The sequence below is a fragment of the Aquarana catesbeiana genome, linkage group LG05, assembly GCF_042186555.1.
Source record: "Aquarana catesbeiana isolate 2022-GZ linkage group LG05, ASM4218655v1, whole genome shotgun sequence".
Taxonomy (NCBI): Eukaryota; Metazoa; Chordata; class Amphibia; order Anura; family Ranidae; genus Aquarana; species Aquarana catesbeiana.
Genome location: NC_133328.1, coordinates 509,123,387 through 509,136,546, shown reverse-complemented (window position 1 = coordinate 509,136,546; position 13,160 = coordinate 509,123,387).

Here is a 13,160-nt window from a genome sequence, read left to right as displayed (position 1 = left end):
GCCACAACATGCCGAAAAGATGGTAGAGTGGATAACCAAGCCATCCTCATCCTCCTCATCCTCTGTCACCCAGGCTACCTTGGCTGCCAATGCAGGTGCCAAAGCGGCCTATTCCTTGGACTTGAGGTCATCATCAGTTACTCCTTCCCTAGCCCCACCGGAGGAGTCCCCCGAACTGTTCAACCACAGTGCCAGGTACATGCTGCAGGAGGATGTGCAGCGTTTTTAAGGCTCTGATGATGGTACCCAGCTTGAGGAAGAAAGTAAAGTGAGCCCAGAGAAAGGGGTTGCCCAAGAAGGACAACAAACTGGCAGTCATGTTCCCCCAGCTGCAGCATACTGCCAGGTTTGCTCCAGTGACGAGGAGGGAGGGGATGATGAGCTCACTGACTCTATGTGGGTGCCTGATAGGAGAGAGGAGGAGGAGGAGGCACATCTCCAATAAGGCAGGATGCCCTCCAGGGGCCAGCTTAAGGGCAGCCAACTGACTGCATCACACCGCAGAGCTCCGCAAGTGCAGGGCGCTGGTGACTCTGCACGTTATTCCAAAAGTTCTTCGGTGTGGGCCTTTTTTGAGACATGAGCAGCAGATCTCACTGTTGCTATTTGCAACACATGTCTGAAGCATATCAAGCGTGGACTAGACAGCAAGCACTTTGGCACCATATGCTTGATCAGACATATGTCGAGCTCCCATGCAGCCCGTTGGCAACACTACCTAAAAGACCCACACCAAACAACAACGCGGACTCTCCTTGCTCCTCCTCATCAGCTGGGATCTCCAACCCCACTATACCTTCAGTCCTCTCAGAAACCTGCACTGAGAGGAATGAAGGTGTAGAATTAAGTGTGCCACTGCCAAGTACTTGCCATTTGTACACCAATGTCCTATTCTAGCAGGCAGATTTCCCTATCCCAGTTGCTCCACCGGCTCCCAGCCATCCACATGCCCAACAGTTGAATGCTAGATTGGCTAAATTTTTAGCACTTCAACTGCTGCCTTTTCAGTTGGTAGACTCTGCCCCCTTCCGTGAGTTTGTGGAATGTGCGGTACCTCAGTGGCAGGTTCCCAAACGCCACTTTTTTTCACAGAAGGCGATTCCGGCTCTCTACCGGCATGTGGAAGGCAACGTCCATGCCTCGCTGGACAGGGCGGTCAGCGGTAAGGTGCATATTACCGCTGACTCATGGTCCAGCAGGCATGGACAGGGACATTACCTATCTTTCACCACGCACTGGGTGACTCTTCTGGCAGCTGGGAAAGATGCAGGACAGGGTGCAGTAGTGTTGGAGGTTGTTCCTCCACCACACCTCCAAAATTCTACTAGTGGTGATTCTGCCACACCTCTCTCCTCCACCCCCTCCTCTTCTTCTTCCTCCATGGCCTCTTCCTGTGCTGATTTGTCCTTGGAACCAGCGGTGCTCCGTGGGCATTCAAGGGGCTACGCAAGCACGCAGGCAAAAAGATGCCATGCGGTGCTTGAGCTGGTGTGCTTGGGGGACAGGAGCCACACTGGGGCAGAGATTCTGTCAGCTCTGCAGGTGCAAGTTCAGAGGTGGTTGACGCCACTCCAGCTTAAGCCAGGAATGGTGGTTTGCGACAACACAGTACACTTGCAACCCTTACATTATTATGGTCTGGTGTCCATGGAATGCTTTACATGATTAAATCATCTTTAGTGCTGTTTGAACATAGAATCATCCCATTGGAATTCAGACATTTGTAAAACTTTTCCAACATTCTCAACTCTCAAAACCCCTGATGAAGCAGGCCAGGAAAGTCTGTGTGCCTTTTCTGCCGGTCATATAATGCCAGTGCTCGGCTGGCTGACCTCCAAACGGAATTTAACCTGCCCAAGAACCGCCTAATCTGTGACATACCCACCAGGTGGAACTCAACGTTGGCCATGCTGCAGCGGCTGCACACGCAGCAGAGGGCCGTCAATGAGTACCTATAGGAATATGGCACCAGGACAAGGTCAGGGGACCTTGTTTTTTTTTCCCCACGCCAGTGGGCCATGATCAGGGATGCATGCACTGTCCTGTCACCATTTGAGGAGGCCACGAGGATGGTGAGCAGTGACAGTGCATGCATCAGACACTGTCCCCCTTGTCCACCTGTTGGAGCACGCGCTGCATGGAATAATGGACAGGGCAGAACAGAGGCAGGAAGAGGAGGACTTCCTTACCTCTTAAGGCCCCCTTTATCCAGACAGTGTTCCTGTGTGCCTGCTGATCACACAGGAAGAGGAGGAGGAGGATTGTGTCAGCATTGAGGTGGGGCCTAGCACTCAGCATCAGCCTTCAAGGGATCATTTACAGTCCAAAGAAACCTATGGACTTGTACGTGGCTGGGAGGAGGTGGCTGCGGATCATGTTGTCCTTAGTGACCCAGAGGACTCTGGACCAAATGCTTCAGCAAACCTACGCTGCATGGCCTGCCTGATCCTGCAAATCCTGTGGAAGGATCCTCGTATTCGTGGTATCAAGGAGAGGGATCAATACTGGCTGGCAACCCTCCTTGATCCACGTTATATGGGTAAGGTTGCGGACCTTATATTGCCGTCGCAGAGGGAGCAGAGGATGAAACATCTTCGGGAGGCCTTGCAGAAAGGTTTGTGCAATGCATTTTCAGAGCCTGGGAGGTTACAATTTACTGGTCGTCCTGGACAACGTGTTGCTGAGGCTTCGGTCAGTCACAGAAGGAGTGGTGGAAAAGGTGGCCGTCTGACGGATCCGTTCAGACAATTGTTTAATCCGCAGCTCCAAGGTATGATTGGTTCCAGCAACCATCGCCAACATCTGATTAACATGATGCAGGAATACCTAGGGGCAAGATCAGACTTGGACACCTTTCCCACCGAAAATCCTCTGGGTTACTGGGTCTTGAGGATGGATCACTGGCCAGAGCTTACACAGTATGCAATTGAGCTACTGGCCTGTCCTGCATCCAGCATTCTTTCGGAACGCACATTCATTGCTGATGGAGGCTTTGTAACCGATCACAGGGTGCGCCTGTCCACCAAATTGGTCGATCGGCTGACCTTCATAAAAATGAGTCAGTCTTGGATCACCAGCTACCAAGCACCTGATGCTGATGTAACCGAATATTTTTTTTTTAATGTGAGATCCCTTCAAGACTGCCTATGCTGATGCTGAGTGACTATCCTGTTATGCTGAGTGACAATCCTCTTCCTCCTCAATGTTCATGCTGATAGCTTGTAAGAACATTTTTGGTTCTGGGCACAGCCACCAGTGGCTAAGGCCAAATTTTTCTGCCCCTGTTTAACAGGGGCGTGTAATTACAATTTTTGATGCAATACTTTGCAGCAGGGCTCATTCCTGCACTCCAACTAGAGTATCTGTGAGGGGTTGCAGAGTTGTGGCACCAGCACCAGTGCCCAAGGCCCAATTTCTCTGCCCCTGTTTAACAGGGGCATGTAATTACAATTTTTGATGCAATACATTGCAGCTGGGCTCATTCCTGCACTCCAACTAGAGTATCTGTGAGGGGTTGCAGTGTTGTGGCACCAGCACCAGTGCCCAAGGCCCAATTTTTCTGCCCCTGTTTAACAGGGGCGTGTAATTACAATTCTTGATCTAATATTTCACAGCAGGGCCCATTCCTGCGCCCACCAAGAGTAACTGTGAGGCCTTACAGTGTTATGGCAACACCACCACACTATCCACCACTAAAGGCCCAATTTTTCTGACCCTGTTCAAAGGGGGCATGTAATTACAATTCTAGATCTAATATTTCACAGCAGGGCCCATTCCTGCACCCACCAAGAGTAACTGTGAGGCCTTACAGTGTTGTGACAACACCAACACCTAAGGCCCAAATTTCTGCAGAGTATATAGGGCAGGCCCCTACTTTCAAACATCCAACTTACAAACGACTCCTACTTGCAAACGGAAGGAGACAACTGGAAGTGAGAGAAAATCTACCCCTAGGAAGGGAAATTTTCTGCTGTAAGAGTTCCTTGTTTCACTAAAAACCCCAAATTTTCAAAATCCAATTGTCATTGGGACAGAAAGTGAGGTGAAATCTTCTCAACAGGTGCACAGACAGCAAAACAAATGTTACAGGGGTGATAATCCTTCCGTATGTTTTCCAAAAAGCGTAAAAATAGATTTTTAGGCTGGAGCTACACGTAAAGAATGTACCAGTTCAAATTTAGAAACAGATTCTACTTAAGAACAAACCTACAGTCCCTGTCTTGTTTGCACCACCTGTATACTGCTGTTCAGAGTATATAGGGCCTGGGGGCCCAACGCCTTTCCTTTTTTTTATTTGGGTGCGGGGTTCCCCTTAATGTCCATACAAGACCCAAAGGGGCTGGTAATGGGCTGGGGGGGTGTTTCTTAATGATTTTCATCCATATTGCCGGGACCAGACATGACATTAAAGCCGCAAGCAGTTTTAAATGACTTTTTTTCCTTTAGAAATGTCATTTTGAGCAGGGACTGTTCTAAACATGGGAAACACTCGCCACTTTACAGCCATACTATAGACACCCCCCAGACATGATATTTAAAGGAATATTTCACTTTTATTTTTTCACTTTAAGCATCATTAAAATCACTGCTCCCGAAAAAACGTCCGTTTTTAAAACTTTTTTTTGCATTGATACATGCAAACCCTTTTTAGGACAATAACTTGCATATTGGCCTTTAAAATTCGCACTTTTGATTTCTCACGTTCGAGTCCCATAGACTTTAATGGGGTTCGAAAGTTTGCGCGAACTTTCGGTCCGTTTGAATGTTCTAATGTAAACCGAACCGGGGGGGTGTTTGGCTCATCCCTGTGTGTATCTACCTTTGTTCACTATGGTGCCCTTCACCCCACCCAAGGGTGTCTTCTCACCTGCTTGGGTGGACCCCACTACCTAAAGGAGGTCAGTATGCGCCTTTGTATTGTCATATATGTAAGAGGCAAGAGGAAAAAACCATAGTGCAGATCGCCCATAAAATGTATTTATTAAGAGTAAAAATACCACTCACAATTCAGAAATCAAATACAGGCATATGTCAGTACTATTCTCGGCTTGCACAGCTCCCCCTGGCTCCGTCCAGCATGATTACCTCACTGCACACCTCATGCATAGTGCCCAATGGGCTTTCTCAAAGGCCTAGCTCCAGGTCTAGAGCCTAGACCTTTGAGAAAGCCCATTGGGCGCTACGCGTGAGGTGGGCGGTGGCTTAATCATGCTGGTGAACCGCAGTGAACAAAGATTGATACACACGGGATTGTTTATGGTGTATGGGATTACACGATTCACAGACTTGATACATATACTGTATATCTTTATGGACTGGCACTGAAAGATGGACTTAGTTTGATATATATATATATTTGTGTATATAATAGTTATTGTATTTTATGTTATTAATATTATTTTGATAACTAATGAACTTTATATATTAATTAATCTATGCACTTAATGTATTGAAGGAGATATGCAACAGTGTCTCCAGCCTTCCAGCATGTTAAATTAACACAAAATAAAGTTAACAGATATAACCACACTGACTTAATTAATGTCCTGAGTCAGTTAACTCTGTGTGGAGATTTTTCTAGCACAATAAAATTATCAATAAAAGTATGGACTCCATAACAATAAAAAAATTTAATGTATTCACTGTCAAGTCACTAACAATTACATATATATATAAGTCTGAATAATCGTATAACAGACACAACTGAATTAATATCACGTCTCCACACTATTAATTAGTCTGGCTGAAGATTTAAGCCTAGATATTTAGAATGAATTAGAACATGTATGTTTCATTCAGAAGTACCATCACCACTGTGTCAGAATACAAGCAATTGGACTAAACTAGTAGACAATAAGGACCACCCTATCAGACCCTCACCTCAGACACTTCTGCAGCAGAACAGAAGGCTCAAGTCTATGCTAATAGTTATGCTGTCAACAGCTCGACCTAACGACCTGATTTATGAGGTGTCAAATATACCTTTGAATAGAATCTAATGTCAAAGCTCTATCACACCAAATAATGCAATACACATGCAGTTAGATTCAGAAATGTGAGGAAAATTTAGCAAAGTAATTTCTAAATTATACTTTAACAATACATATATTCGTACTGGGTTTGCAACCACACCCGGGAATTCGCAAAGCCACTTATGTGATGATCTGTAGAGAATATGCAGAGGGCTTTGAAGGCGATCAACCATCAGAGATTTAGATCGTGATGGCGTAATGTTTGGAAGAGCATCTTTTTGGAAGACTTAGTGATCGCAATGGTTTTGAGAGGGTGATGCAAAACCAATGAAGTGTGATCTTTAGGTGTATGAGTGCTCCTGATAATTATGGTGCTCCCTTTCCTCTCTGAACTTTACCCTTTTCTTCACAAAATTCCCTTATCTAAAGACTCACTTTGAGGGTGTATTTCAGAATATTTGCTTACATCTGATTGGAAGGTACTTCTGTAGGTTAACCGAATGTTTGTTTAAGCGTTGACTGTTCCGGTCCACCAGATGACACTCCAAGACTAGAAATTCCTATTTTAGGTCTTCTGGAAATAAAATTGAATTTATTCAACTCAACCCTATCCGAAACATTGTTATTTATTAAAATTTAAATGTGTCAGGGTTTTTTTCTGATATTGAATGAAAAAAAAAAAAAAGTTTTCTTAATGAAAATGCTTGGACTTGAGATACCAACTTGTTACATACATTTTTGCTTATCTCTGGACTGTAGAATCCTGAAGAGTGTGTTCTGCAAACAAAGTTGTGTACAGCTAAATTAAACCAATAGACACTCCAAGCAGAGAAACAATGAAGTTTAATATTCAGTCATACCTATTTTTTACGACTTGCTATTTGCCCAGCTGGCTGAAACAATCATTTAAAAGATAAAACATTTGATACCTAGAGGACTTTATTAGAAATCATAACTTTATAATATTAAGACTCTTTTCAATTTAAATATATTCAAGACATCATACTGTCTAAAAGGACTCAGTAATGACAAGAATTATGTTACCATACATATGCAGGAGTTGTAAAGTCTCTAGGTTTTCACCTTAATGCATTCAATGCATTAAGGTGAAAAACCTTCTGTGCTGCAGCACCCCCTCCAGAGCCCCCCTTTTTTTTTACCTGAACCCGATCATTCCAGCATCAAAGACAAGCCCAGCAGCTCCAATCACGGTCTCGGGTCCTCATTGGGTCCTCCAGCTGCTGTCAATCAAATCCAGTGACCCGGGGGCGGGGCTGAGTCCTGCTGTCTGTGTCAATTGACGCAGCAACAGGACTCGAGAGAGCATCCGCAGGGTGCCCCCATGGAAACTGGCTCTCCGAGGGGGCACCCGATAAATAGGAGGAGCCAGGAATGCCCCCGGGGTACCCCAGAAAAGGAGGACCGGGGCCGCAAAACCCTTGCACAGAGTAGGTAAGTATGACATGTTTGTTATTTAAAAAAAAACAAAAAAGGAACCGTTACAATCACTTTAAAGTGGTTGTTAAGCCACTTAATGCACTTTATACCATCCTGTCTGTTTAATAATCCTATGTGCCCCTGTGTCTGCATTTTATAAAAATAAGCCTTTCTTTACCAGTTTACCAGAGTGCTGATCGCCGATCACGTGACCGTCCAGTTCTCTCCTCTCCTCGTCTGACAGCTACAGCGGGCAGGGCTGAGCATTCCCTGCTGACACCAGTCGGGGGTGGAGGAGGACGAGAGGAGGGGAGTGGTCGCGGGTCACGCAAGTGGCGATTGGCGCTCTGAAAACTGCACTCTGAATGGCTTATTTTTATAAAACACAGACACAGGAGCACATAGGATTATTAAACAGACAGGATGGTATAAAGTTTGAATGAAACTTCAGCAGCAGCAGGGGAGGGCGGCGGGCACTGACACAGGAGCAGACAGGCAGGGAGGGGAGAGGGGAGGGGGGAGAGAAGACAGAGGAGGACAGGAGAGCTGCGGCTGAGGCACGTAAAGATGTGAGTAAATATTTTAGAATACACTCTCTAGACTAGTCCTTAGATAAAGAAATTTAGAGCATAAAGAGAGCTTCAATCCCTCTCTTTTGATAATCAGACCTCCACAGTACATTGATTTCTCTTCTGCTTGCCCCAGCTTAGATCTTCGCTTGCTCATCTGAGAAAGGAGCCCTCCATATCTCTCTTCTGATCATCAGCCTTCCCATATCTCTCCATTTCATATCACAAGCAGCTTTTCCTGGGTGTGGCTCCAAACCCAGTGCAAGTCACTTGATTGGTAAAGTTTAATTCCATAATTGCTTTGTTGAAGTTTCCTTCTTATTTCTGAATTTAACCAATTGTGTGTTATTATTCAGGTGATAGATTTTTGTTTGATGTAACATTACATTCATGGTATCGTAACCCCTAGTGATTAAGTAATTAAATCTAAGCTGTATTAACACAGCTTGTAGCATAGACTCAACCCCTTCATTCTGCTGCAGCAGAATCCGAGGGGTAGGGATGAGCTTCGTGTTCGAGTCAAACCCATGTTCGACTCGAACATCGTCTGTTCAACTGTTCGTCAAATTGCGAACGATATAGGCCATTCGCACCAAATTCGTGTGGCGCGTCACGGCCCATAATTCACTGCGGCATCGCTGTGCATTGCTGGCTGATGATTGGCCAAGCATGCACTATGACCATCAGTAGAGAGAGCTCTAATTGGCCAAAGCCAGGTTGGCTTTGGCCAATTATGGCTCAGGGGGTTTAGAACACGCCCCACACTATATAAGGCTGCCTGCACGGCGGCCCTGTGTAGTGTGTTCCGGCGAGCTGAGAGATAGAGAGAAAGAGAGACAGTGTCATTTCATTTGAGTTAGATAGATTAGGCAGGACAGTCACTCAGTTAGCTGCACTTACAGTGTATTGTGTATATATATGCATCCCAGGTGTTTATACAGTATATATATATATATATATATATATATATATATATATACACACACACACACACACACACACACACACACACACACACACACACTGTATTCAGTTTAGCTAGATCCATTCCTGTTATCTTCCTACTGACAGCCAGGCTTGTCTTGTTACAGTATTTACAGCTACCTGAAGAAAATTGCTGGTGTTCTTTTCTCTTTCAATGATTTTTATTGGAAAATCTAAAATAACATATACAAAATACACAACACATATATTTTGAAAATAAAGGGTAGAAAAGGAAAAGAATAGGGGGGGGGGGAACATATATCAGCCTATATGGCCTGCAGGATACCTATAAACATTCCATGTCATCCTTAATTTCTCTCACTATATGAGGTGGATGCTTCTATCCATCTGTACACGGTCGGTTAGACATCTTCTATTTACATGTGTATCTAGGCTGAATACCGAGCATCGTACATTTGGATATATATTTAGCTTGTTTTATTTATTTATCATTTCAAACGTTAATTTCCCACCTCTCTCTATTGTGTGGAGAGGAAGTGCGCCGCCGGGACCCAACCATCCACCCCAATTGGGGTCTTTACTGTGGACGGGAAGGCCCCCGCCCCACACCCCCTCCCCTTTATAACTCACATTCCAGATTTTTCATATCTGTCACTATGACAACGACCTTGGGCAGGAAGTCCTGCAAAAGTAGATTAGAGAAGGAGGGAAGGAGAAAGGAAAAGGTAAGAGTAATAAAGAGGAAAGTGAAAGAGAGAGAAAAGGGTAAGGGAGAAGTTGGGGTTGAGTGCACCCCTAGGCATCCCTCTCAGGATCCGTTAACTATCAAAACCCGTAGACAAATAGGACAACCATGGTTCCCAAATCCTGTCGAAAGCCCTCTGTTTATCTAAAAGAATTGCCGAAAGGCATTCATTAATGATGATCCACGTCAGTTTTGCTTTAACCATTTCAAAAGGGATCAGGGGCTTTCTCCAGGATATGAGTTTCCTGGTATGTCCAGGTATTCCTTCCACTTGATCCCCCAGTAATGCTTGTCGTGGAGATTTGGTTAGGTTAACTTGGTTCAGTGAGTATATGAAATTATAAATGCGTATCCAAAATCGTTTGACCTTGGGGTAGGTCCACCAAGTATGATATATTGTACCTTCTTTGCCGCATCCTCTGAAACACAAGGGAGAGGCATCAGCAATATATGTCGCAATTCTTGCCGGGACCATATACCACCATAACAAGACTTTATAATTTGCTTCTATCAGGGAGGTATTAATATAACCTTTTAAAGCTAACTGTGCCATCTTATACCATTTATCTATTTCTATCGTTACCTCCATATCCTGTTTCCACCTCTGCATATAAAGTAATTTCCCCGTTTTGGAAGTCAGGATACTATAAATTTGTGATATATGACCTTTATGTTTGTCATAAGACTTACATAGATATTCCATTGGGGTGGAAGACAGAATGTCGGTCTTACGCTGTAAGGTATGCAAGAAGTGAACTATTTGGAGGTAACGATAAAACTCTGTGTTGGGTAGCTGATACTTTTCTATAAGTGCTTGTTTCGATAATATACCTTTATGATCACACATGTCAGCTATACGCATCAGTCCCTTATTAGTCCACCATGATAGACTTTGGGGATTAAGACCCGGGGTGAAATCTGGGTTACCCACCGAGGGAGCCATAGGAGTATGCGTGGAGCGGAAGACAAAAGGCTTTTGTAGTCTGTCCCACATACTCATTGAAAAGGATAGTGTAGGGCACATTAAGGTCGGTCTGTCCTTCATATTAAGCCATATCATATGGCTAATGGGTTTTGTGGGATAAGGAGCGGATTCCATTTTCATCCAGGACGGTGCTGGTGCCCCAGAATGGGAGCTAATTAATTGGGCCAGTTGGGTTGCCTCGAAATATTTAATCAGATTAGGAACTCCCAAGCCTCCTTTAATTTTGGGGGTATAGAGAGTTTGCTTATTCACCCTAGGTCTTGTGTTCCCCCAAATGAACTTCATTATCTTTTTCTGAAACACCTCAAGATCAGATCTATTGATAGCAATCGGAAGAGTCCTAAACAAGTACAACAGCCTTGGTAAAAGATTCATTTTTATGGAGTACAGTCTGCCGAACCATGACAGAGGGCTAACAACCCATCTTAGTAAGTCTGTTGTTAATTTTCCATACAGAGGAGGATAGTTGGCTTGATAAAGGGTCTGTATGTTGGGGGTTAGAAATATTCCTAGGTATGGGAGCCTATCTTTCTGCCATTTGAACTGGAATGATGTTTGGAGTTGTTGAACTGTCTGCTGTTCTAATGTGAGATTTAAGGCCTCGGATGTGGAATGATTAATCGTAAGACCCGAAAAAACCGAGAAGCGTCGTAGAATTTGAAATAGGTTGGGAAGAGATGTGACCGGAGAGGAGATGAACATCAAGATATCATCGGCGAACAGAGAACATTTCTGCTCACCATCACCGCAATGTATGTCCTTTACATCCTGGTTGTGTCTTATCTTGATCGCTAGGGGTTCTAATGCCAATATAAATAAAATAGGAGATAAAGGGCATCCTTGCCTCGTTCCTCTGTGTATGTTTATTGTGTGTGATTTATAGCCTTTTATCTGGATTCTAGCCGTAGGTGCGTTATATAATGTCTGTAGTATTGTCAGAAAGTGAGGCCCAAATCCATACTTCCTTAATACGTAACATATGTATTTCCATGTGACCGAGTCGAACGCCTTACAAAGATCTAATGAAAGTAGCATACCCTTCCGTGCTCCATGATTGTCCCAGTTAGAGTTAAGCGCAGCTATAATGTCTATCACCCGTCGGGTTTGGTCTGGGGCCTGTCAACTGGGGACGAATCCCACTTGATCTGGATGGATATAATTAACTAGGAAGGTGTTCATTCTGGTCGCTAACACTTTAGTCATTAATTTGAGATCCGCATTAATTAGCGATATAGGGCGATAATTGGCAGGGTCCCCATGATCTTTCCCCGATTTAGGAATTACTTGTATAAGGGCTTCATTCTCGTGCGTACCTAATGAGTCTCCTTTCCGTATTGAATTAAAGAAAGAACATAGATGCGGAGTCAATATGGCTGCGAATTTTCTATAATAATATCCCATGAAACCATCCGGGCCAGGTGCTTTTGCAGGATTCAGACATTTAATAGCTGCAAAAATTTCCCCCTCATTAAAATCTGCTTCCATTAGCTCTATATGTGCTTGTGCAACTTGTGGTAATGAGATATCATGGAAAAATTCGTCTGCTCTGGTTTTAGGAAATGAGTTTGGTTTGTTGAATAACTTAGTAAAGAACCTAGAAAATTCTTGTATTATCATTTGGGGATTTTGGGTAAGTTTCCCAGCTCTCGTCCGAATTCTCGGCATGGCAGGATTAAAAGGACGGGGGGTAAGTTTTCTAGCCAAAAGGGTTGTAGGTTTATCTCCCCTGGTGTAGAAACGATGTCTAGACCAGCGGAGGTACTTCTCAGCCTTGGTTGTGAGACTAAAATTTAGTGCTGACCGTGCTATATCTATTTTATGACGTAAGTCTAGTTGAGGATTAGCTTTTTGTTCCTGAACTATTTTATGTAGCTCTTCTTCCTGTTGCTGTATCTTCTGCGCATTTTCACGTTTGTTTCCGGAGGCTATTTGGATCAGCTTACCGTGAATAGTGGCTTTATGCGCTGCCCAATTAATGCCGGGGGAGGTGTCGCTAGAATGGTTATCAGTGAAATATTGTCAAAGGGCTTTCTCTACTTCAGCGTATACTATGGGGTCATTGAGTAGTGTAGCATTGAGCCGCCAGGTTGAGGGATGTGGTCTCATCCATAGGTCAGGTAGTGTCATTAGAACTGGTGAGTGGTCTGACCATGAGCTGGGTACTATTTCAATCGAAGTGATCGACGGCAGTAGTGAGGATTGTGTGAGTAAGTGGTCTATGCGGGAATATGTTTTGTGGACTTGAGAGTAGTGTGTGAAATCTCTGGTTGTGGGATGAAAGTCTCTCCATACATCTACTAGATCATAGGAATATAATATCCAAGCTAGTTTAACGTCTTGTTTGGGGATATGTTTCACAACAGGTTTGTGTGTATTAGACCTATCTAGAATTTGATCAAGGGAGATGTTACTGTCTCCACCCAGTATAACTTTACCTTGTGCATACGGGAGCAGGATTTTCAGCATATTTTCAAAGAATGTTACCTGACCCGTATTAGGTGCGTAAT